At 45.2% G+C, this 25,757-nt stretch overlaps 1 protein-coding gene across 26 annotated transcripts in view; it reads right to left on the reverse strand.

Moving 5' to 3' along the window:
• pou3f1 (POU class 3 homeobox 1) overlaps positions 1-25,757 on the reverse strand; it is a 221,632-nt gene that overhangs the window by 102,219 nt on the left and 93,656 nt on the right. For 21 of the 26 annotated variants that reach the window (XR_005070715.1, XR_005070718.1, XR_005070714.1 and 18 more), the window contains one exon: positions 19,816-19,913. The exons of 1 other annotated variant lie outside the window; for it this stretch is intronic. The gene's annotated coding sequence lies outside the window, so the exon portion shown is untranslated. Of the gene's footprint in view, positions 1-1,296; positions 1,405-13,784; positions 13,975-19,815; positions 19,914-25,757 lie in introns of those variants that run through there. 4 more of the 26 variants (XM_037074680.1, XM_037074672.1, XR_005070713.1 and 1 more) reach the window with 3 other exon arrangements.

A 25,757-nucleotide genomic window follows, 5' to 3' on the forward strand; every position in this document is an offset into this window, starting at 1 on the left:
GCTGCGTAATAGATTTCGAAGACGTGGTTATTGGTTAATGAATTCAGAAGTGAAGTTCAAAAGGAAAACATTTAATTGGAAGTTGCTGATGAGGTGTCGCCTATGTGCACACATCTGTCATTGGTCACAGTTAATGATTGTGGAATAACTGAGGTAAAACTGTATTTTATTAATTTTATTTTCAGCCTGGTCTGATGAATAATCTAGTAATTGACAGCTAATAATTTCTAACCTCATATATCTACTTAGCCTGTGGCTGGCCAGAAAACACACACCCTAACAAGCCACCCGTAACCATACTGCGACTATGACTGGTTTAACAGTAAAACATATAGCCAAGGGGCCGATCATTTACCTCCTCTCAACTATCTCACTTCAAACACCAAGGTACTCTCTGCCAGCAATTAACTTCCCCCAAAGAGTGCTCGATCATACTGTATCTGTCATCGAGCTGCGGCAGCGGGAAGAAAAAAGGAGGGAAGCCAAATAGTGAGTGTTAACCATCTTTTTACAAGCCATTAAACGGGAGGACATTACCGCACGGCATAGTCCCTTAACGAGGACTGACATATGCGAGGGAGGCAGTTAGCACCTAACATTAAGACGCGGCGGCCCACTGATGAGATGGGACATTGTCCATGGGGGAGGTATCAGCGTTAATTAGGGGATAATCGGCCGTGCTCTACATCTCCCCTCACCACTATAACCACTGCCAGCCTCCCCCCCCCCGACTTGAAGATGATATGGTAAAGGAAAGTGTGGGGGGGAGGCGTAGTTCATCTGTAGACGGTGTAATTTGCTGCTGTTATTATAGTGGGGATTGGTACTCCTACTCTCTGCAGGAAGGAAGGAGAACCAGCTGGCAGTACCTACCGGAGGATGCATCATGCCAGGATGTGGCATAGGAACTGCAGTACATTAATCACTTTCCTGCTGCGCTCTACGCCAGCCCTTCTCTTATTACTGATGTCAAAGACGGGAGGTTTCATGACATTACAAAAAAAACAAAACAAAACAAAAACAGCAAATTCCTCCCTCTGAGGAATATTACTTGGCTCATATTTGCTCGTTGGATTACTTATATGAAAAACAGTGCACCAAAGATGTGTTTGTGCACAACCTAATTTGAAAGAGTAATACAGTGGGAGCAAAACAGCATCAGTGAAGTAACAGGATTCCTGGTTCACTGGCAATTCATTGCTCAAGTAAAACTTCACTGGAGCTCAAACATCAGGGACCATTAGCAAAACCATAACGCATTTAATTGATCTATTTTTACAATGACAGACAGAGTACCGTAGTTTTGCATTGCTGAGGGAGTGGACTGGTCGTATATGATGGAAGCAGGGCACATGGCGAAGTCTCCCGGGCCAGCTTCTCTAGCCTGCAGGGCATCCGAGGGCACTGAGAGAGACAGAATCGGGCTAAGCATCCCTCGCGCTCCCCAGTTTGGCCGATAGCACTTTGTGTCACAATTGAGAAACAAAAGAGGAGCACATGCTAGAGCGCACACCGTTCGCACATATGTGTATGTGAGCGTGGGAAGGCCTAGGGAGGAAGCTGTGTGAGGGAGCAGGTCAGAAGAAAGTGGCCAGACAGTACGAACACGAAAGACAAAAACGCCTGCTAGAACATGTTGGCGATGGGTTTTACACCAAAAAATCATATTGATCTTTTTCAACCAATGGGCCTCTCCTCCATCTAAGTCACCGGTGTTAACTGGACCAGGATAACACACTCCTCCTCCCCTTCCCACGATGCCCCTGGGCCACAGTGATGTACGGTGCTGGACAGGCCAGAATCATGCCTTCCAGCAGAGCCAGCCAATCAGGTTGAATTACACTCTCTGGGCGCCGGAGCGACATGTCAGTGGATATTCGGGTTGGACACAGCGAAGCCTCGTTCGTGTGGTCAGTCGGTGCCCTGGAGACAAATGCCTGAGCTCCCACATGTGATAGGTTGGCAAAAATGTCCATCTATTTGAATAGCCACAGGTAATGGATGGAGAGTGGGAGCGAGAGGGAACCTTCCCATGTAAATCTACGTTAACACGAAGTGTAAACCATTCAGGTTGGCCTGTACTTTAGATTAGAGATTTAGATTTATCTTGTTTAAAGCTTTTATCACGTGTGAAACCTTGAGGTACAGTGCACCAACAAATCACTAAGGAAAATACAGCACTTTCAAACATTTTACGCAAGCAATATCTTATTTTAAATTCCCATTTTCAGCACCCACAGTGTGTTCAGTCACTGTCAGTTCTCCTACATTCTTCAAACGTTTGAATGTATGGTGTCGGACAAAAAATTGATGGATTCGGAAGATAATAGAGTGTATTAGAAATAAAGGCAGTGATTCAGCCGTGCAGAACACTAACCGCTTTATCAGCTTTAAAAGAAAAAAAGAGGTGAAAAGCGGAAAAGCATGGTAATTAAGCGTGACTAAAAGACAACGATAAGCAGTGATTAATATTCGATTAAAGCCAGAGGAATTTCCTTTTAAAGTAATTAAGCGTCTATTAATCCGATTTGTAACCCCTGAAGTGTCGCAGAATATGCTGAATGCCAAAAATGCAATTGGCTCCGCACCGTAGCCATCAAAGAAATGTTCCACTTCTGTGTGCTGCTTCCCGACACCTTATTCGACAGCGATATGGCAAATGTGCCAGATGAAGACATTCACCTACTGTATGCAAGAATCCCAGCCTAAAGGTCTGATCATGTCTGTTAGCGAACCACCAACTTTTCACATCAAGGTTTCTGCTCCACGCGGCACAATAGAGCGTCAGACTAAGGGCTGAATGAGATTCTGTGGTACCTTGAAGAGGAGGCTCAACAGAATCAGTTTATACAGACAAAAGGTGACAAAAAAAAGGGACAAGGAGATGTACATATTGTATGTCTCAGTACAGTGTGACAACACTTTCTGAGCAGTCCATTATTTAAAAAATGCAATGAAATTTAGAATTCTTAAGGCACCTTTATCAATGATTCTTATTCAGTCTTTAACTGACTTTGTATACACGTTGAAGGGAGTCTGGGTAACATTTTGAATATAACAAATACATCTAAAACGCACCTTATTCAAATGCAGTGCTGCGGTCACTTGTCACCCACAGGAAACAACAACAGCTCTTTATCTGTGTTGTGCATTTATATGCTCGTGTGAAGCTTACATTGAACACAACTTATAAAGTGCTTCACTAATGGAAAGATTGTCCTTGCATAAAACTCAACTGTCTATCCAGTGAAAGACACAAATGTTTTGTTTTTTTGTTGTTTTTTTATTGGTGCTACTAGACTAGATAATATAGATAAAAGGGGATGTGGGATTTCGAACCAAGGTAGAAAACCTTCAACAACCAGGGTGGTGCTTGCTTTTGGCTTGGAGTCCGTTTTAAGGAAGCTAGACAAAAAAGACAGGCGCTCTGGGTGTACGCAAAATGGAGAGAAGTTTAACAGCAAGTTCTTTGACAAAGACGACTGAAATTAAGGTGACATAAAGCTGGCTGAAAATTGTTAAAAGTTCCCGTTTAACTATGCTGTCACAAAACCTGTTAAACAAACAGTATACGTTATCAGAAAAATACAAATTTGGTACTCTCCTCAATCGAAGAATTGCTGTTTGTCAGCCAACTGATCAGCCTTAAAAAGAAGCACAGGCCCCAAAACTTTGCGCAGAAACACAGCCTGTAGAGAACTCTGAACCAATCAGCCCACGCACTGCTATCGTGTCAAACACTATTGGAGAGAAATCTAATTTTAAAAAAACTTCTGAAAAGTATCAACCAAAATGTTCCAGAGGCATCTGAGTTCCTCATCACTGATGGCAACTGAACCAGATTTGATCAAAGGCTTGAGTTTTAATAACCTGATGGATGTTTGTGCCTAAAGGTAAATGAGAAGAAAACACCTGCTTTGGGTTAAGACAGCTGACACTGTTAATGCATGTTAATGCTGATCGCTGGTTTAATGAGTAGTGATACAGTTTGTCAGGCTCTATGATCAATGCTTTGCTGATCAATAAGCTGGGTGTCGGGCTGGATATGGAGTTTCAGCGCAGGACTTGGTGGCAGTTGGTTCTAATTCAGGTTTAAATAAGGTGACAGATTTATTGAGATTTCAACACCTTATTTTGATTTATCACAGAAAAATCTCATATGTCAAAAATTCATTCACTTCATTTGTGTAGGGCGTGTGGTTGAGTTGCATTTACTGTCACATCTGGCCGTCAAATAACTGCAACTATGTAAGTCACAGGTGATTATTAGAGACTTACAAACATACACAACCGATTATCAGATATCCAGGCCAAGACTTCCATCTTCCAGACTGTTTAGAAGACATGAGAATGGAGCTCCACCGCGTTGTTTCACAAAATAAAGCTAATAAAATAAGAATTCATTATCAGACTATAGCTAACAGGTTCCTAGCTTGCAGAAATCTGTTCATAAAATGTATCTGTCCTTCACCCTAATCACTGCCATATGCCAGTATAGTATGTACTGCACACTTTGATTTTTAAACTTTAAATTCTTTCCATCAAGTGAAGACAGTAGTGAATCCCCCCAAAAAAGTGCAGAGAGCAGAGATGGAAAGAGTCTTAAGTGTGCAAAACTCCAGAGGTTAATGGGAAAGGAGATAGAGTCCATGGTTCTCTTTCCCTCGCGTGCCCTTTAATCTCTCCTCTTTCTCTGTTGTGTGAGTGTGCGTGTGTGTGTACGTGTGTGAGCATCCGTGTGTGGTTGCACAATGCGGTCATGAGGCCTGACAGGGCACTCCGGGGGGCACAAACCAGTGCCACGTCCATCCGCTGCACTCTCCACAACGCCACGCCATGTCCTGACAGGGTCCCGCTATCCCCTTCTGCGTAATTTAACACAACTTTCCCAGGCTCCCCAGACGAGTGAGGTTCAGACACACAACGACACGTTAAACACTGCTCATATGTCTTGTCCAGTCTACTCTGAGATTCTCCCTGCCTGACCCTTTATGTCTTCTTGCTCAAGTTTCTTTCAGTTTAAGGTGGCAGCTGATTTTGGGAACTTCTCTCGTTTCCACACAGTTGTCTCCTGTACCACTGAGGTGCTCCGTTCATAATACAAATTAAGCCAAAACTGAGTCTAACCTAGTTTCTTAATCTGATCTTTGTGGGAATTATTTTGTGTTACACTTTCCATTTCTTCACCTCATTGATTCTCTAGTCACACGCTATCTCAGCTCCCTTTCTCTCCCTACCTTTGACAGTTTCCTGTAAAACAACCCTGATCCTCAGCCTAAGCTCTCTGTCTCTGCTATCCGCTGAGCTTCCCTGCCTGGCCTCCATCTCCAAGCTCCCTCTCCCCATGGCTCTCTCATCTCGCTGCCCTGCTTGACAGCTTCATCTGATCCACAGGACTTTCAGCGTGAATATCTGGCATTCTGCCCTACCCACAGGACTCTAAATCCCACGGTTCATCCTCTTAGGGCTACCTTCCTCCAGCTTCCTGCTCCCACTGGCTCTCAATGTGTGGTAAAGAGTTGTCGTTTCACTCCTGACTAGAGCACAGGTAAGGCTCTCAGGAGTTAGCTCACCCCTTCTCGCAATCCTGTTATACTGGGACACATAAGACGAGGCAGAGATTGCATCCTTTGTATGAAGGAAATGGTGTGTCCCCATGTAAAGCGACAGAGGCTTGTCCTGGCGGCTCCTTGATGTGACACACTGACTCACACAGATCTGAATCTATCCATGAAGGAGCAGTGGGTTTGTAAGAGACAAAAGCCATCTGTACTTTGTCACCATGGAGAGAAAGGAAATGTGTAGGTGTATCTTGCTACAATGGATATGTTTCTCACATTTTAATGTATAAATATTCAAGTTCAATATCCAAGCATTATAAATCCAAGAGAAAAACGGGTACTATGTGTGTTGTAATGAGTTAAATAAACATATTATTAAAAGCTTTAAGACATGAGAAAAAATGTCAATGCAGAAATTAATGCCACACAGCTTCTGCAAGCCAGTGCCTTCCCATTTTTAGGTTTCTTTTATTCTGGCCTCCTGGAAGTATTCCTGGGGACAGCTATGGATGCTAAGCTGACTGTCTGACTATCAGTGTGTGAATGTTGGAAATCAAGTAAAGTCAAGTTTATATATTTACCCAAATTATATGATCTCAGAGGAATCTTCTATCCTTAGGCCTTGATAAGAGCAGGAAAAAAGAGGGGGGGAAACAGTAGTAGAGGGAAACAAGCAAAGCAAAGAGCAGAACATTTTGAAAAATGGGAATTCAAAATCAGAGAAATAAAATTATAACAAACAACCAAGAACTGAAGCAATGCCACAAAGTACACTGGAGATAGAATAACAGACACACAGAAGACGACCACAACTCTTCGAAACATCAAATGAGCTCTTAACTGTTTTAACCCCCAGTACCAAAATATTTATAAATATGGCAAATACAACCAGGTGAATAAACTTGGTTGCAAACTCTGACTCACCACCTTCAAACCCATACTTTCCACCTCACTACATAAAGAGCACGCCACTTGCACTGCATTGGCAGTTGGACATAAATCAAGAGGTCCAAATTCATCCAATATGGACTTAACTCCAAGGGATGCTGGGCTGACATCAGTGCTTTGTCACCATGATGAGAAAGGTAAGTGGGGATGTAGCAGAATTACAATATACCACAGAGGAATTCATGCTTAAAATGCAGCATATAGACAGCTTTGCAGAGCAACTTTAAGTCGATTAACTCCTTTGCCATTGCCAGTAGATTGCCAGTGTTTTTTTTATTCTTGTGAGTCACTTTCATCATCACGATTGTGCCATGAAAACAGGAAACAGTAGCTCATAGCATCGTGCTGGAAATGGGGGGCAATCAGTGTGTCCACCATGGTGTGTTGTGTTTTCATGTGAGCTGGAACTGATAAACACCTGTAACTACTGCAGTTAACAAAGGAGTAAATGCCGATTGTACCCATTCCCACAAAAGACAAAAGCCAGATTTTGGTGGGTGTTAGTGGGTTTTTTTGTCCCGTGTGAAAGAGGTATAAGAGTTTCACCGCCAAGTGCAAAACGGTACGCTCTGTAAGCACACTCCACGACAGGAGGAGCGTCGGGGTTGTCTGGTCTGAGGGACACAGACAGCGATCACATTACTCGGCTTGGGCTGGCCAACTCCTCCCCCTTCTGGTCAGCTAGACAAACCCCCCACCCATCCAAACACACACACAGACACACTCTCTCCATCTCTCTCACGTATACACAACACCACCCCAGCAGCACCCCCACTCACCCCCTTTCTCTAGCCAGACAGCGAGGGTCCCAACTGCCCCTAAGCCCCTGTTAAAACCACTCCTCACCTCCCATGTCACTAGGCCATGTCTGTCATTTTGAATCCGCCCATCCTTTCCCGCTCTCGCACAGAGGGCCAAGAGGTTAATAGGGACCGAAACAATGGTCCAGTGCAGACACAACAAACAATGGCCCGTGGGAGCAGTTTGCCTACAGGCTGCATCATCTCCCACCGTTCCCTGCATGTTTCTCTTTCTGCTTCTCCCCCCTCTTTACTCCCATCTATCCCTCTTCCTCTTTTTTCTTTCTCTACCTCCCCTCACTCAGACACTACCCGTCAATACCCGCGTCTCCTGGACGGTCATTTATACCGATTTGCAAGGTTAATTGCCATTTCATTGGGTGCTATTTATGTTTTAAAAAGCCTTGTTAGGAGACTAATAAAGTGACTGTGAAGATGCTGCAGAAAGGTAATTACCACATACGGTTAACAGTCGGGCTGGTGTAAAGTGAAGAGGATGTCGCATTGTCATTTCAGTGGCGGAGTTGAGCGTAATTGTTTCTCTCTGCTAGTGTTGGGAGGGTGATAGGGAGCAGAAAAAGCTGTTAAATATCCAGTTAGACAGGTGTGTGAAGCAATGAGGAGGGAGGTACAAGGTCCTGGAGGTGCAGTGCTATATATGGGATGTGCATGTGTGTGTGTTTGGGCGTGAGACAGAGAGAGGGAGAGGGAGTTTCCCCCTGTGTGAATCCATTTTATCTCAATTGGTTTTAATCAGATCATCCAGTTTATTCAAAAGGTTAATCTATGGTGTATTACAAAACAGAAGAAACTAAACACCTTGCAGAGAACAATTATTTTATGACATTCAGCTATTGAATAGTTGATTATACGAACTGATAATTAATGTGTCACGTTACTTTGCATATTCTGGCAACAACTGCCATTGTTAGTCAAGCTGCCAGGTGTAGTCAAACGCACTCATTTTGTTTTGTTCATACTGTATATTTCAGTGGTTTGTGTGTGTGTGTTTCTGATATAAGCTACTTTTGAGAAAAAAACTTCAGATTACAGTCCAGTACACTGGGGACAAAAACTGTGTCCCCAATTGGGAAAAAGCTGATTTGCAGGTCATCAAGGTTATGCTCAGGCAAGTGGTAGTTAAGGTCAGGGCAAGTCTCCAAGAAATGAATGCAAGTCTGTAGAAAGTCCCCTAAATTTACACACACTGTAATGTAAGTTTTTGTGTACAAATGTACTTATGTGAAGCATCTAGATGTCCCTTAAGGCTAGGATGCTACCTGCATGTGTTTTTAAGCTCAAATAAAAAAAGTGAATCTCCCATTTGACATGTTTTTTGTCAAAAAATGGATGCACTGTTTTGCCAATACTTTTACTCTGTCGTAAAAGTTAGCAGTATGGAAATATTTGTTTATCTTTGCTGTCCACGGACGATAAAACTGCAAAAATCATCTGTTTTCGTGTCAAACAGATGTGTGACGACATTGCTTTTATATCTATGCATGGCCTAGACAGAGCCGAGACATAGACAGTGTGAGAACAGCGAAAGACAGAGAGAGGGGAGAGGTGAGAGAGGGAAGATGGAGAAGAATACAATGAAGTGGCTTAGCAGGCTGAGGCTTCCCAAATCCTTCCATGCGCCCATACGGTGAGCTGGGGCAGAGAAAGAGTCGACTCTCTGCCTTCTGTTTGCTCAGCAACCTAACCCGGCAGGGAGGCAGCGGCAAGAGAAAAGGGGCAAAAGTGTCGGGCGGGTGGGATGGGATGGGATGCTGGTGTAGGGATACAGATGGGGTCGAAGGAGGTCACGTTGTTGATTTCATTCTCTATTTTTCGTCAGCTCCGCTTTTCCAAGCACCCCTCCCTACACACACAAACCTGTTCTACACACACTGACACACACATACCTACAAAAACACACATATAGAGCAATCTTCTGGAACCCCCAGAGAGAAGTGATCAGGGGGTGTCCCCTCCATACACATCCTTCTACCCCCACCCCTCTCTTATTCTGCTCTGCCATCATTTTGTCAGAGTCAGCAACAAAACGGACGGTCAAGAAAAAAACGATAGGGAGAAAAAAAACAGGGGGGTAAAAAAAAAAAAGAGTATCGATTAGCCTTCAGAGCTCCACGTGGGCCACTTTCATCGATTAGGAACGAGCGAGCAGCAAAGCACCAACCATGTTCCTTCTCTCTCTCTCGCCCCTCCACCCCCACCCCTCTCCCTCTGTCTCTCCAGGGTCCTTTGTCCATGAAGAGAGCAATATAATGGCCCTTTGAGAGGGAGTGAAGGAGGGAGGCAGAAGACAGAGGAGAGAGGCAAGGGACAAGATGGAGCAAGAGGGGGAAGGAGGAAGATGAGGAGGAGGAGGCGGAGGGGGTGATGGCTGTGGCGTCTACAGCGGGATAGGGGAGTTCAGGCCTTGCGGCATGGGGGGAAGTGTACGGAGTGATGGTGGAAGGGGGAGGGCGGAGGGGAGAGAGGTAAAGAAAGACACCAAGGCGAGAAGAGAAAGTCTCAATGACAAAAGGTCGGGGCAGCTGGGCTTAGGGCGACGGGGACCAAAGGGAGCAGCGGGATAATCTGCTAAAGCCCAGAAAGGAGAGATTCAGCATGCGCGCCACCCTCGTAGGGCCTAAGAGCAAATTTGCACATAAATAAGGAGCCAACTTTGCTTTGAACGGGAGGTCGAGGGAGAAAGCATCAGAAAGGGAGAGAGAGTCAGAGATACAGAGCGAAGTGTCGGAGCCACAGCTGCCTGCTGGCTGGTCGCAACCGGACGCAGGCAAAGTTCAGCATTTCAAGCTCCGCGAGGGAGCTTTCTCATGTTTGATAAAAGTAAGCAAAGATACTTATCATTTATTTCCCCCCCTCCACCTTGGATTCTCCTCCTCTCCTTAGCTCCTGGCCCTGAGCTTTTCTTAGTTTGGCCCTCAAAGACTCCTCTGTCTTCTGTGTCGACATCCCTGGACTCGGGGGACAAGTATGTGAGGGGCACAGGCTTTGTTGTGACTGCACGGCACCTCTGAGATGCCGAGCAATCAACGGCCACATACTAGCACGGTGCAGAAATTCAGAGACGCACACTAACACACATGAAGAATGCAAGGAAAAAATGAATAGCTATCTATTACACTCTCCACGTGTAATAAACATTATAGTTTCAGCTGACTTATGTTGAGCAGCTCAGAATCAATATCTCAACTGATGACTCAATGCTCAAAAACCCCTTTCAACTGCCTCCCTTCATCTACATCTTCCCTTCATGACTCACCGTGGATTTACAGGATCAAACACTTCACCTGAACTCACCTGATAAGTCGACGCCATGTGAAGTGCAGTCGTTCCCCATTTTGTTAATTTTGCTACACAGAAAGAAGACATGCACCTTTCAAAGACAAACCCTCGCATGATGCATGATACTAATGCATGTGCCCGAAAGTTGCTTTAAAAATCCATGCACAAATTTACACAAAATAAATCACCAGCCGCAATTGGAATCAAGCCTTTTGTGCAGAGCACCTTTGTAATAACCACTTATGTGTCACCTGAAAAAAAGTTTATTTTGTATCGAACCACTTATTGCATCTTTCAGAATCCTAGAGAACATATAACACTGCTTCCCGTAATGTTTTAACATCAAACACTGTCCACATAATTGCGGCTTTCTTTTCTGTCAGATCTGATGTGCTTGAAAAGGTGGTTCTGCGGGATGAGTTCTTGGAGAGAGGAGTGGTTCAGGAACGAGTTGAGCGAGTGCAGGTATTTATTGATCAGCCTTGGAAGTTATGAACTAGCTGTCATTTCCCTTTCATGAACAGCTCAATAGGTATTGACTGCAGATGAAAAGCGTGTGCAAGTACCGTCAGCCTTAAGGACAGGACAAAAAGGGGAGACGACGAGAAGAACTCAATGAGGACAGCATATGGGCCCTTGACATGCACCGTCATCAGAGCACACAGATGGACACACAAAGGCTGAGCTCAGACAATAAATTCACACCCATGCTCCATGCTGCATTATTGTATTATGCTTAAGGCCATGCCTGACACGAACACACAGGCAAACGCCCAAACCCCTGTAAACACACAACGCATCCAGTAGCACATCTGGCTAAGTGGCCTAGTGCGGTTCGAGGCGTGATGAGATCACAGTAAGAACACGTAGTCATGTGGAGAGGGAACAGGAGGGAAGATAAAGACGGGGATTGGAAATGGAGGGTGAGGAGGGGGGTTGGAGGGGGCGGCTTGGTGGACAGAGGTGTATAGAATGAGCGGCACTGTGGGAGAGTGGGGGGATTTGCCGGAGGTGGCGTGTGGCTGCGTCACTGCGTGCAAGACCTCGAGTCGCTGTGTGTTCAGCCAGTGGACACTGACAGGCATGTGTCGCCCACTGAGCACCATCCAGATCACAGACGCCATACAAGGCGCAGATGAAGGGAGGGCTTTGGGCCTCCCTAATCCCGGCTCATCCGTGTTCCATGTTCTGCGGCTCCCAACCATGCTTAGCAGAATTTCACGCTGGAGTCTTTCTGCAAACCTAAAACCAGCGCGCTACACTAAAAGGATAAGGCCAGGGTGGCAATAGGATGAGCAACCTTTTGTCACTCACAGACACCACTTGGACTGGGGTGAACACTGCCTCTGCTATCGTCTTCCGCATCTCCCTTTCACTTCTAGTCTTTGATGACATTTCAGTCTGTTTTGTTTTCTACAGATTTCTGTTTTTTTCTACTGTATCTTTTATCCAACCACACTTCTCTCCATTACACATATTATCATGCGTGCAGCCTAGTTTGCTGGAGAGAAACCATCTCATCGGTCATCCCTGCGTGTAGCAAGCAGGCGGATGTTTGTGCAGGGATGAGGCACAGACGCAGGGTGGGGGTAAAGAATGGAATTAAAGAAAATCAAGAAAGGAAGAAGAAATAAAGGAAGGAAGGTATAGCAACCTCCCCCAGCAATCTACTTTGCTGAACAGGAGCGCCCACAGAAAAGGAACCACGGTTTGAATTGCTGCCATCCGATGCCAGCTGATGCCATCCCTCTCCCAGAGACACAGGCACATTGCTGCGGGCGCGAAGGGAGCAAATCCACACCAGAACTAAGTCTCCCTGAAGAATGGTAAAGCAGGAAAACAACAACTAAGCATGTTAGTTTCACCTCCACGAATATGCATGTGTGTTGGCAGGAGAATGAAAGACGAGTGGCCCTTTGCAAAACCTAGACAATTACAACAGAGCAGCAGTGTTATGTGTTGCACAAATAACGCCTCCCCAGGAATCTCCAGTGATGGGAAGCAAATGTGAAAGCTGCCATTGGATTTTTTTGTGATGAGCAGAAGAATGCGGGTATTTACTGCATGTTATCTCAAAACCCAAACACATTAGGGGCTATTCAACACATAGAGGGTTGAATCTTTCAGCCCATTCATTCTGGGCATTTTCATCATTCTGTTTGTCTTTAGGGCAATTTATCCTCTTTAGATTGGTTTGATTCTACACAGTCTGAGAATATGCATGATGAAATACTTCACTGTAGTTGAAACCCTTTAAGAAAAGCAGCATTAGTTTGGAATCACCCTGTATATCACGCTCAGTGTTTTCACAGCAAAGGTACACTTTGTTGTACATTGTGGGCCCCAAATCAGGCTGATCTTACACCAGAAGACTTTGAGAGCCTGAAGTTACCTCCCTGCAGCCTACTCACACATCCTAATTACAAGATAGATAGGCCTATCCTGGCAGGATAGTGTGATTGCTAGCCTGTCTCCGTCTCTGTGCTTAGGCATACAGCCGACTGCTGAGCAGTTTACTTCAGCTTTGATAGCAACAGCATCAACAGCAGGACCTAATGGGGTGCATGACCGAGAGATCCGAGCGCAGGCCCTCCATATGCATCTCCCCACTGCATCACAAATCTCATGCAGTATTACCATGGGCCTGGGAGAGAGGGGTAAGCTACGCTACGCTAGCAAAGTTCAGTCACGTAGCATCACAGTAAATGGGATTTTTCAAATTTGTGCGTGCGTGTGCATTCTCATGTGTGTGTCTGTATGTCTGTGTGTGTACAAAATGTGAGCAGAGCCTCTTTGGGTTTGTAATTTGCAAGGACTATGCTGAAGCTTCGCCAGTGTGTGTTTGTTTCGTGTGTGTGAATGAGGGACCGAATGTGCGTGTGTGTGTGTGCAGAATATCATTATCCGTATGCGTGTTTGTAACCGCCTCTGTGCAAGTACATGGTGAGATGTTGTTTACTGCCTCTTCGGCGGCTAGACGGCATGACGGCAGCCAACACCGGGGGGGTAACACAGCGGATGGGTGAGGGGAGACAGCGCCAGGGTTATATAGCGGCTAACTGGGGAGCTGTTAAGTTTTATGTTAATTGAAGGGGCTTACACAGAACTCTATTGACAGTTAACATGCCCTTCAAGGTGTTCTTTGTGGTTCAGCACTTCTGTCAAGACAGAGGCAGTCATTTTGCTTCACCTTTATTTATATGCTTGACTACTCAGAACATTATGGAACACTGTGGGGCCCAGTAATAGATGGAGGAGGGGGGCAGGTGGGTGTATGGGAGGTCAGATGCCTTGCAGACGACCCAACCAGGTGTCTGGGCCCTCTGAGAGCCATCCAATGGGGGAGGCTGTCCAAGACGGGGTAACTAGGGGCGAGGGAAGGAAAAAAAATAAAGAATGAATAGCTATCAGAGTTTTTTGGGATATTATACACACTTGACAAGGTGAGAAGACGAGTAAGAAGCATGAAGGTAGATATTTTGGTGTAATACTCACCTTTTTTTGACCTCTGCAACAATCATTATACATGTTGACCTAGATACAAATAATGCAGACCGAATTCCGCATGACCCTGTCTGCATGTTTGAAGCAAAGAAGCATATTTCATTTGAATTCATGAACACACTTGAAGACTGTTTTGATAAGTGGGGTGTGAGTGTCACTGCCATTTCATGTCTAATTGGTTGGGCATACATCTCGAGACAGGACCAGACAGGGTTTCCCACTCGAAGATCAGAGGGCTCAAATACCAGCCCAGTCTTCCATCACGCCACCAAGGTCACCTGTCACTTAGCACCCCTCGACCACTGTGCATGTTTGATTTGGTTGACACATTAACAGACAACTGTGACATTTAGTTGTGGATGCAAAGAGGACTATGCCCTTTAAACTCCATCTTCACACTCACCAACCCCGTGATTCTGCCAGAGCAGCAACAGGGCATGTTTTAAAAGTGTAATCGCCAATTAGTAAGTGATTAAAAATGCATTGAAATCAATTAGTATTTAACATAAGGTGAAGATAAACCACGTACCGCAGTAGCCTCTGTTGCTGTACCGCCACCCTGCACCCTATTAATCAAATACATGTAAAACTCATTATGCAACCACCAAATTAGCATCAGCACTTTTGTGCTAAATGGAAATAACGAGGCTCTGATACTCCAAACATTGTCATTTTCGGTCAATAAGACAAGAAAGACCTCCCGGTAAAAGGACAGTGATGAAGTACAACAGGATGGAATGAAGTCACTATGCTAATATTAGCTTGGTTGAGAAATGTCAAGCTAGTGAGGTGCGCTACATGGCTACAGCTAATCATTTAGGTTAATTGAGGTTTCCAGAAACCTGGGTCTTGTAGATTCTCCATCTCTGCCTCATGTGACTGCTCCCCCACAAAGTCTCCATGTGCCAGTGGTGAAGGGGAGGCACCGTCTCTAATTATATAACCCACTATTATCACGGCATGACCTACCACTAATTGGAGGTGATGCCAATTGATGGTGCAGGCTAATGTGGGCAAGGTTAAACATTTTTTCACACCACACTCCTGTATAAACGGATAAAATGGCTGCTGTGAATTTTAAAGATGACTGGTAAACTTGTCAATGGGACAGCAAAGTCCCTCTAATCACTGCCCCCCCGTCAGAGTCTATTTCGCTACAATCTTGTTCACCTTCGTGCCCTGGTCAAGCTGGTAAATCAATGGCACGGAGGTCAAAATGTCTGCGACCCATGGTTGGCTGACCAGAAACCAAGCATGCACTCAACTCCACCATGGCACTGGACCCCGAGCTCATGCACAAACCTGCTCGTCGTGCAATAAAGATGATTTAGCACTGTAACTCTACCTGCCCGCCACCACTCTTAGGTTCGTGCGCCTTTTGATTAATCATGGGCCAAGAGGGATTTATTGTATGGGGGATATTTGCCTCAGCGATTTAATAATGGTGGAGGAGCAACACAATTAATCAGAGGGGGTCCTCGCATCCCCCCCGCTAAAAAATGTGTAAAATTAATGACTATGAATATGTATATTTGTTTGTGAGGTGCAGTGTACAGTGTGTGCATTCTTGTATTTGAGCTGCATTAGTGCACACAGTGCTCAGTAGCAGCCCTGTGCTCAGTGAATAACATCGGCCATTGTGTGCTATGAATATATATCTATCTCATGGGTGGCCGGATATCATTGCGCTAGCATGGGTTGGTGGAACTGCTTACTATTGTGTTTTGATTCGACATCTACGAGTCCATCAAATGTCTCAACTCCTTGTGCTTGCACACATGTACGCACGCACACTGACAAATTGAGAGAAGACACACACACACACATTGCCACATACCTTCCTCTTCTCTTCGCCTGCACAGCGAATACGCTCTCAGGCGCTTGCAGGTATGGGAACCTCCCTCCCACTCTCATAATCATGTACGAGCAGCCTGGCACTATAGAAAAATAATGATGTGCCGTCCTGTTGGCTCATTTATCAGCATGTTTTACAACAGGCGCCGGGTGGAAGTAATTAAACTCTGCCATCATTACAATGAGCCAGGCCCCCCTCTTAATAGACACCCAATGAGACACTAGAGGCCTGCCTGGTAATTGTAGCTCCAACTATCTCTATCTCTCTCTCTCTTCCTGTGTGTGTGTGTGTGTGTGTGTGTGTGTGTTTGTCTGTCTACAATCCCCTTGTTTCATGTGTGGTTTTAATTAGTGAAGAAACGGAGCTGATAAGCAATTGAGAAAATGAGAACGAGAAAGCGAATTAGAGAAAGAAGGTTAGGGTCTCTGCTCTGTAGCGAGTTTCTCTGACCCCTTCATTTAACGGCGGATGTGTAAAAATTAATCCGTTTCGGAGAAAATGTGGATTATAAGTCGACACTGACAACTGCATTAGTGAACCAACACTACCTCCTATAAAATTTGACCATCTGTCGTCATCTTAACTGCACACAGTGTTGAGACTGCAGGCTATTGATCCGATAATAATTTTCAGCATTAACCCATAGCCTGCTCAAAAGAACTGAAAAAAGGACACTGAGGAGGAAAAAAAGGTTATGAGCCCAGCCATTCGATAAACAGATAAATACCTTCCACAGCTAATCCAGCACTTAAAAGATTTCAGTAGTAATCTAATAAAATAATAAAATACAAATTGTGTGTACACAGCACAATGTGGTGTCTACTCTGTGTAGGTACAGTAAAACTCTCTTTAAAACCTTGTTTGTGTTATAGAGAAACGTCACATATAAAATGAACAGAATTTACTTAGTCTCTGCTCCTCAGACCAAATCGAATGACTCTAGTAGGTTGGCTTGGTCAGACTGCGATATTTTAAGATCATCAGTCATACTGAAACAATTATGGGTGCTTTTCTCAAGGATACATCCGCTATTAAGAAGCCTGATTGGAGATTTACATTAGATCACTTGCCAGCTCGCTATACACAGTAGTCCCTTTACCATACCTGCACCATTTAGTATCACTTACAGCTCTAATGGCACAATTACCCTTCAGCACCAGCACTAATAGTGCTCTAAGAGAACCTTTTGACGTAGGGCTGATGTTATGACCCTCGTACGTACCCCTTCAAACCCCCATCTAGCTCCCACTCCAGTCTCTGCACTCAGCCCCTCCAAAGCCCCTGATCTTTAGATATTGATCAGGCCCGCAACCCCAAATGCAACTCCCACTCTCTAACGCCAATCCTCCCCCTACTTATCTGGCTCCATCCTTTTCCATGCTCTCTCCACCCATCCTAATCCCATGATAATCAAATAGGCCAAGACTGGCTCTTCAGCGCTGTACCAATTAGCCGGCGAACGGGTCTGAAGCTGGTGATAGCGGTACCAGCAGAGGTGGCGGCAAGCACAGTAGTATCCAGGGAGGTTGTAAACATCCATTAGCGTTTAACCGTCCCTACTCATTTTTCCTCCCCAAAGCTCTCTCATTAGTGCAGTGAGCCCTGACAGGTAAACAGCACTAATGGGAATGGCCTATCAATAAACGCCTCGTGTGTTAACAGGAAGTGCTAGCAAGGGGACCGAAGATACGGACCAACAGCGACAAAGAGGGGGAAGGGGTGGATTCTCTGATATAAAAAGCTATAAACAAAAGGAGGTGGTAGGTTATTAGTGAGAGATGTCGCATTGGGCGCTCTGACTGTGTTCCTGGCTGCTTTTCTCAGAGGTGGGATGAATGTAAGGCTGCAGAAACAACTAGGTAAGAGAAGTAGATGCGATTTTGGCCAAGAAAAGATCTAAGACATCACCTAATAAAATATGATCCAAAGTCTTTTGAAAGTCACTTTGATGTGACTGTGGCAATGTTGGCATACAGTTGCTGAGTGCCAGCGAGGGTACTTCAAGGCATGACCTCAGGTGCTTCCAAGGCTATGTTTATGTGTGAGTACTGCGAGCTACAGAGTGCGCAACATCCCTTTGTGTTGATGCTTATACTTTTTGCGTATCGCCGCTCACATGAAAGAGCGGAGGAGACTGGAAGGGAGGAACAGGGAGGGACTTAAGAGAAAGAAGGAGAGAAGAAGAGAGTGAGGGTAGGAAGAGGGGGCTTGGGAGAGATGAGAGAGAGATGTTATTTATGTTTGGAGCAGGTTCACTCCGAGTTCACCTTACCATGAGACGTCCCCGGGCGGTGACAACCACACCGCTGCTGATGTGTGTGTCTGTGAGCGTGTGGGTGTGTGCGCTGTGTGTGAGTACATCCATGCTTGTGTCGTTCTCTATCCTTACATAAACATGTGCATGCGAGTGTGCGCATATGTGTGTCTGAACTGAGGGTCAATCTGTGAGCAGTTACATCTTCGTGAGGACAAAACATGTGGGGTGGATGCACTACATGGTGCACAGTGTATGCTGTGTGTTTGTGTGGGTGTGTGTGTGTGTGTGTGTGTGTGTGTGTGTGTGTGTGTGTGTGTGTGTGTGTGTGTGTGTGTGTGTGTGTGTCTGGGGCCCATTACTAAGGCTGTGAAGCACTAAATCAGCAGTGGTACTGCAGTGGATAAAGCCAATGATACACGGATTACAGCCACACTCAGTCTCCGCTGCCCGCATTTATCCACAGCCAGACAGATAAAGAGACAGCGCACGCGTGTGTGTGCCTGTGGGTGCGCGGGACTGCATATGGGCCTTTGCCTGTAAGGATGTCTATCTATGTGTGTGTCTAGATTTGCATATATGCTTTAGAATAGATCCCTGTGTGTTAGGGTGCAGGCGCCATACCCCCGTCCATAACTTAAAGTGAGTATTTACACTGCTAACTGTGAGATAGACTGACTGATAGACAGAGAGAGAGAAGCACTTAGAGGAAGAGTTAACTGCCATCATCAAGCAGAAACCTGTTTGAGCAGCGTCTGTAGCCTGGGGTTGTATGGACTCTAATCCACCGCTCCAATAAACAGCACCTTATCCATGTCGCACTGAGCCCACATTTACTACTTCAACTCCCGCCACACAAACCAACTGGCACAGCACAAATTTTCTTATATAAATAAATTATTTTTACATCTTACTGAGGATGGAAAATGCAGCAGCTCCTAATGAAAGTGTGCAGGGGGGACTTGAGAATTCTGACATTGTGAAAGCAAAAGCTGAACCAAGAGATTTGAAAAATAAAAACAATTTGCTGACATTTGGGGCAAAACTGTCACAGAAAATTAAGAATTTGTAATTATTTGAGCACAGTTTTTATGTGCACTGTCCACATCTAAAATTCAAGCATGATACTGTCCTTCCAGGCTCCAGCCTTCTCCTCTAACACCAGCCCCATCCCCAGTTCAGCGTTAGACCTCCGCTGGTCTAATTACACAGGCTGACCTCCCACAGGTCGCCTGAGTAAAGGCCCCCTGAAGATCAATATTCATTCTTTTAGATCTGTCATCCGCTTTTGACACTATCGACCATGTTCTTCGTCTGCTCTCCCCCTCTCTGTTCTTTATTCATCTATTTACCCCACCTCCCAACCCTAATATCAGTGCTTGAACTGGGCCTATACTGGCTGATATGGAGAGAACTGATTTATTTCTTATTTAACTTCTTAATTTTGCGTTCTTGCATGCCTTTACTTTTAACTCAATATTGACACTTACAGATGGCATTAAATACATAATGTAGCTACACTATTTTTCTGCCCAAAAATGAAAGGGAATGTGTTTACTGAGACTCCAGAAAAGCGGAGCCTCCTGTTCTTACCTCCACAGTCCTTTAGAGGTAAATGGCCAACAATCACACCAAAATAGAGACACCTCGTGAGCTATCGTTATGGAGAGTGCCGGCTGGTCAATTTGTGTCTGAAAATGAAAAACAAATAAAAAGAAAGCTTGTCACTCGTCTTGAATCATACATTTTACAGGATGCTTCCACAAAAGCTGTATGTGATTCAGGGTGCTTGTTTGGAGTAAAAGCACCTTTTTCATTTCAGTTTAAACTCTACTTCACATATACTGCACCCATTCAGAAAGCAAAGAACACATTAATGTAAAAAAAATTAAAAAAAACTGTATAGCAGGGCCTCTCAAAGTGGGGTCCGTGGGCCAGACTTGGCCAGCCAGATGTTTCTTTGTGAGGTAAAAAAGCCCTTGTAATATGGGGGATCCCCAATTTTATATTTTTTTTCCATAATCTGAGAAGAGAGGGCAGAGTCACACTATACACGAAGTCTGTCCATTAAAGGAACTTGGGATCCTGGTAACAGTTTGCATCTTAACAATCCAATCAGTGTTTGATTTGCTCCACATTAAGACTCAAGGGAAAAAGGATTGGGCACCCCACGTACTCTCCCTTTAATAAAGTCTCTTCTATAATTCCACAGTGAAAGTTGAAAGTTAACTTGATATTACATAGTGTATGTACTTGACATAACTTTAGACTTTTTAACAGGACTGTGGAAAGATTGGGGCAGTAGGGTTAGCAGGGTAAAAGTCTAGCACCTCAAGTCAAATTCAGACACTCATCTTTTCCACCTGTAGTGCATCATTGACTTTGGCTGGGCCTGCTGGCCTCATATTCTCCTCAGCAGTGTTATTGTAGATAAGCACCACGTGGCTAATGAACAGAGAGAGGGCTTGTTGAAGGTCAGCCTCTTCATTTAGGGGCCCTCCAATGGGCTGGCCCACTCTGCATGGCTAAACGCATCATCATAATAATGCCAAGGACCCGCTGTTTTAAAACTCTTGAATCTTTTCTCCCCGGCCCCCCTCCCAATATTGCCTGGCATCCTTTACTTTACATTTCTGATATTCCCCTTCATCTGAATTATGTTGATTTTTCCAGGTTCTTTTTCTGAAAGGCTTTTAAAGGTCTTGGCAATTATCCTTTTCTGGATGTGCTTAGAGAAGGATGCTGTCCATCCGGTGTCTGCTGATGATAGGGAAACATGATTTAACACAATCAGAGATGCAAAGCTAGGCTGGATAAGGGTGCTGATGTGACCGGGTGCCAAGGCCGGCCAAGGTCATGTTCATCTGCATGATTAAGGGAGATGAATTCTGCCCTGACCTCTGGATTATGCCAGAAGGAAGTACTAGAGTGTGTACAAGTGTGTCTATGTGTGTGTATGCACAAACACTGGGTGTCCTTTTTGAAATGTGGAAACATTGTTTGGGATTTATGAGAATTTATTTCCTCTCTACTTTCTTCCCATTCATGTTTAATCAAACAACCCTGGTATCTATTTCTCCCATTCCTCTGCTCTACAGTAACTTTCTCCTTTCTTGATTTTTGGTAAATATTGTGAAATGATAAATATTTCTGTTCATGTTCCTCCTTCCCTTCTCCTCCTGCACGACAGGGAGGCAGATGTGGTCTCCCTGCTCTCTACTGTCCCCTCCTGGAGGGACCAGGCAGCTGGTCTCCCCACACTGACACCTGCCCATCACACTCACAGTGCAGACAAACTCATTCATTAGGACCCTGCACTTCTGTCAAAATTCAAACAACACAGAATTGCTATCTAACGCTGCTTCTTCTTAGATATCTCATTAATGTTAAAAACTACCGTCCTCACTTTGTCGAGAGTCTCAGAGGAGGAAATGTCACACTGCAGGAAACCAGAGTTTATGTCTGCATTAACAGGAACTGGCAAGAAAACCCAGTGTGCGAAACTTTTATTGTTTTTTGATTACCAAACTCACAAGTGAGCTGTACATTTGTTCACACTGCGGTGCTATTTCAATCTATCCTCTTTGTTGTCCTTCAAATAATGAAATGTGAGTACCATACTGCAGACGTTTTCTGAAAGCATTCATTTAAAGGATAATTTTGTGCGTGCAATCAGGAGAGGGTGACAGTGCACCCTTTTAGCATAGTACTGTACAGTTAAGTGTGCTGTACTGTAAGGTATACAGCAAATGAAGGTTATTTCTGTTCAAACCAAAACACTCTGAACCATTTTACTGTAATTCTTGCCCCAGTCCTTGTCTCTTCCCAGTACCCACTCCTTGTTTCTGTAAGTGTCCAGTGCAGCTCTCCAGCCAGCCCCAGTATGCCAGCTGGCTGGGGGAACAGCCAGAAGCCTTATTTACCCCCCCAACAGAGTCCCTCCTATGAATACTAATGTAGCAGTGCTAGCGGGGCCGCGGTAGGAGGAGAAGATGGGAACAAGAAAAAGATGGACAGAGGGAAGGAAAGAAAGAGACAGAGGAGTGCAGGCTGAAGTGTGTGTGTGTGCGTGTGTGTGTGTGTGTGTGTGTGTGTGTGTGTGGCGGGTGGCTCTTGAGATTTCACATGCCTACACACAGCGCCCCTCTTCGCCCTCTTCGCCCTACCTTCCCAGATAACGAGATGCGGGGATCATTTCGTGCGAGGAAAAAAAAAAAAAAGCTTTGCCTCCTGAATTTGAATGCTCGTTTGATATCATTGTTTCTAAAAGAGCGCCCAGGAAGGAGGCAAAATACCGCCAAATTATCTTAGGCAAATCTTCAGCCACTACTTCCCCTCCCCTCATCTCGTCTTGCCTACCTTACCTTCCGACTCCCGGAGACTTCTACTGCTCTTCCAATGCCCAAACGGACACAAGAACAATGGCTGGAGAAGAGGGGGGTGAAAAGGATGGAACGGGGGGTGATGGGAACAGAGGAAAACAGGAGTGAGAGGCCTCCACAGCAGAGGGCCGGGTGTCAATCACCTCCTCAGGTGGGCTTCAGAGACACACGCACACATGCATGTACCGTGCACTGCCGATATCTGGGGGAATTAAAAATACACTGGAAGAGAGCTGAGACGAGAGAGAGGAGGAGGAGAGACAGAGATGGTATAAGAGGGAAATGGGGAAAAAAAAAAAAAGTAGGAGAGCAAATGGGACAAAGGGGATGTGAGGCGAGATGGGCCTGGATGATGCAAAGGTCGGAAAAAGAATTCAAAGAGCGCAAAGTGGATTCACTGAAAGTCATTACCTGCCACAAATTACCTGGGCAACAAGCTTAAAATAAATAAATAAATCAGTTTGCATCAACAACAGAGGGAGAGCGGGAGGGACTGGGGAGATGCAGACGAAGAGCTGGGGGGAGAGGCGAGAGGAAGAGAGGAGGGAGGAGGAGGAGGAGGAGGAGGAGGAGGAGGAGGAGGAGGAGGAGAACGGGAAGGAGGCGGAGGGGGGCAGCGGCTGGAGAGGGATGAAAAATCGATGGACAAACAAGTGAGAGGGCGCTTGCAAAAAGGAAGCCAAAGGGGGGAAAAATTAAGCATTTAAAGAAATTCTGTTTTGGTGGTGTGGAGGAGGATGAGAAAGGGAGGAGGGGGGGGAGCACAAAAGCGCCTGAGGGTGGAGGGGGGAGTGTGTGTGTGTGTGTGTGTGTGTGTGTGTGTGTGTGTGTGTGTGTGTGTGTGTGTGTGTGGCAGAGACGGACGGACCACAATGCCCTGCAGCTCGATAGGGTTGAGTGACCACATCAGGTCTAGAGGCAAGCGGCGAGACATGGGCGAAACCTGATGGCTTTAAGTCAAGAGGATTAGAATCAGGGTCTCTCTCTCTCTCTCTCTCTCTCTCTTTAACCCCCTTTTTTCCCTCCACCTCTCACCCCCCATCTATCAGTTCTCTCGGTGTCTGTTAGGTGGACTGCCCTGGCGCAGGTCGTCCAATCAGCAAAGAGAAGGACCAAAGTATTACTAATAGTCTGGTTTTAATGTTTCAAGTGGTAAACCGGAGAGAGCTGGCCCCGTATGCTCGGCACCAAGGTAAACAGGTCAATAGTATTGATCCTGATTCTGACTCTCTCTCCTTCACACACACGCACACACACACGCACACACAAACACGCACAAACGCACTCGGCTCAGAAACATGGAATGCATTAGACGCTTTCTGCATTGCACCGAAAGTTGAGGATGGGGAGTTGACACATACACAAAGACACACAGGAATGGAAAACTCGGCACACACCTTTTTTTTTTGCAATATTCACACATGTAAAAAAGCAAAACACACCCTAATGCTGACAATCTACAGGCTGCAACACACTCAGATGTGAAACCAAACAGGTACACACGCAAACACATGCTGTGCTCCTGTGCATCGTCGGGTCTAATTCCACCCTATCTCACAATACGATGAAAATACGTGATAGGTAGCGGCCTACACGCGGCAGCAGCTGCACCCAAACACGAGGGCAGAGCGAGTCATTTGAATACAGATTCCTATTGTCCTTCTTATGTCAATAAAACTCAGCAGTGCTAAGGAACTAGCGTGGTCAGCAACATTATAGGACTAATTAGCATTTTCTTCTTTCTTCTGCTGGTTGATCTGTTTAAACAAGCCTGGGGGGTCTGCTGTACTTACTGTAATTAAAGCAAAAGGAGCGACTCTTGCTTGAGAGGAGGCACACATAAAGACTTTTCCTCACTAGGGGGACCACAAAACTGCACAACTAAGTATCCCAGAGTGGTTTTTTTGTACATCGAAAATACACGGGGCCATACAATAGGTGAAGTTGGCAGGTTAGCGCAGCGGTTAGTGAGTTTTTCACTCAACAGGATTCAAGATTTGCTCCTCTATACGAACGTACCTGTAGAAAGAAAGCATCCCTGAATGATACTTAGTTAACCCCTAGCCACTCCGGGAGCACAGCAAAGTTGCTGAAGCTGCACCCTCGCTAGGCAAAAGGAAAATTCCTCTTGGGCAATGCATAAAGAATACCAAAAGTGATAATGAAAGGAGCTGCAATAAATACACAGTACGAGTTGTAAAAAAGACTGAGAAAGGGGTTTCTTGCTTGCTTTGTCTTTCTTTCTACGCCGAGTAGAAGGGAGGTGAAATAAAAGAAATATGAAAAGAAATCTTGGAGAAAAGTTCTTCTTTGGGAGAAGCTGATGGGTTTCAGTGGCTGATATGATCTCCTCTCCTCTGACACCGCTCAGTCTTTCCTGGCTCTGGGCCATGTTAGCAGTGGCGGTGATCACTGAGGCATTAACAGCACAGCAATGACACCGATGTAATGCAGCCACTCTGCTCCAGATTATGACACTTAGCGTGGATTGAATAACCCTTATTATGGCGTTCATTTAAGCTAAGATGGGGCAAATTATAGGCTGTCGTGACACTGATATCGCCGCTGTTTAGACAAGAGCTGACACTAAGGAACTGCTGTTGCGTGATTTGGCCTCGTGTGATTGATGCAACAATTTCCTTGATACGAAGTCTGATCTGAAGTATGCAATTATTTTATAAGTATATAATTATTCTGAAAAGCCTTGTTTTGGAATGAATTGTCCTCAAACTTCTTTTTTAAGGACTCATTAAATAATTTTGAATATAAGCATTTCCATCTCGTGAACACACACACACGCGCGCGCCGTAACACACACACAAACACACGAAGACTGCCAACCAAGGAGCAAATGAGAGTGTCTTCTCTCTCTAACGGCTCACTGCTCGCCGTCTTCGCCTCCCGCTCGTTACAGCTCTGTTCCTGCTCAAACAGGAAAAAGTGGCGGCTCCCGAACCCTTCAAGCATATGCAAGCGCAACTGCCGGCTCTGCACACATATGCACACAAACACAGATTATATGTTTGTCTTGCTTTCCATCAGCAAAGCCTTCTTCCTTGTCCAGAAAGGCAACCAAGCCATTAGGAAAATCCCGGACACTGCAGCCTCAAAGCCACTTTAAATCAGATACAGCAAATTCACTGATCCAGCTGA

Source organism: Acanthopagrus latus, chromosome 17, assembly GCF_904848185.1.
Source record: "Acanthopagrus latus isolate v.2019 chromosome 17, fAcaLat1.1, whole genome shotgun sequence".
Classification (NCBI taxonomy): domain Eukaryota; kingdom Metazoa; phylum Chordata; class Actinopteri; order Spariformes; family Sparidae; genus Acanthopagrus; species Acanthopagrus latus.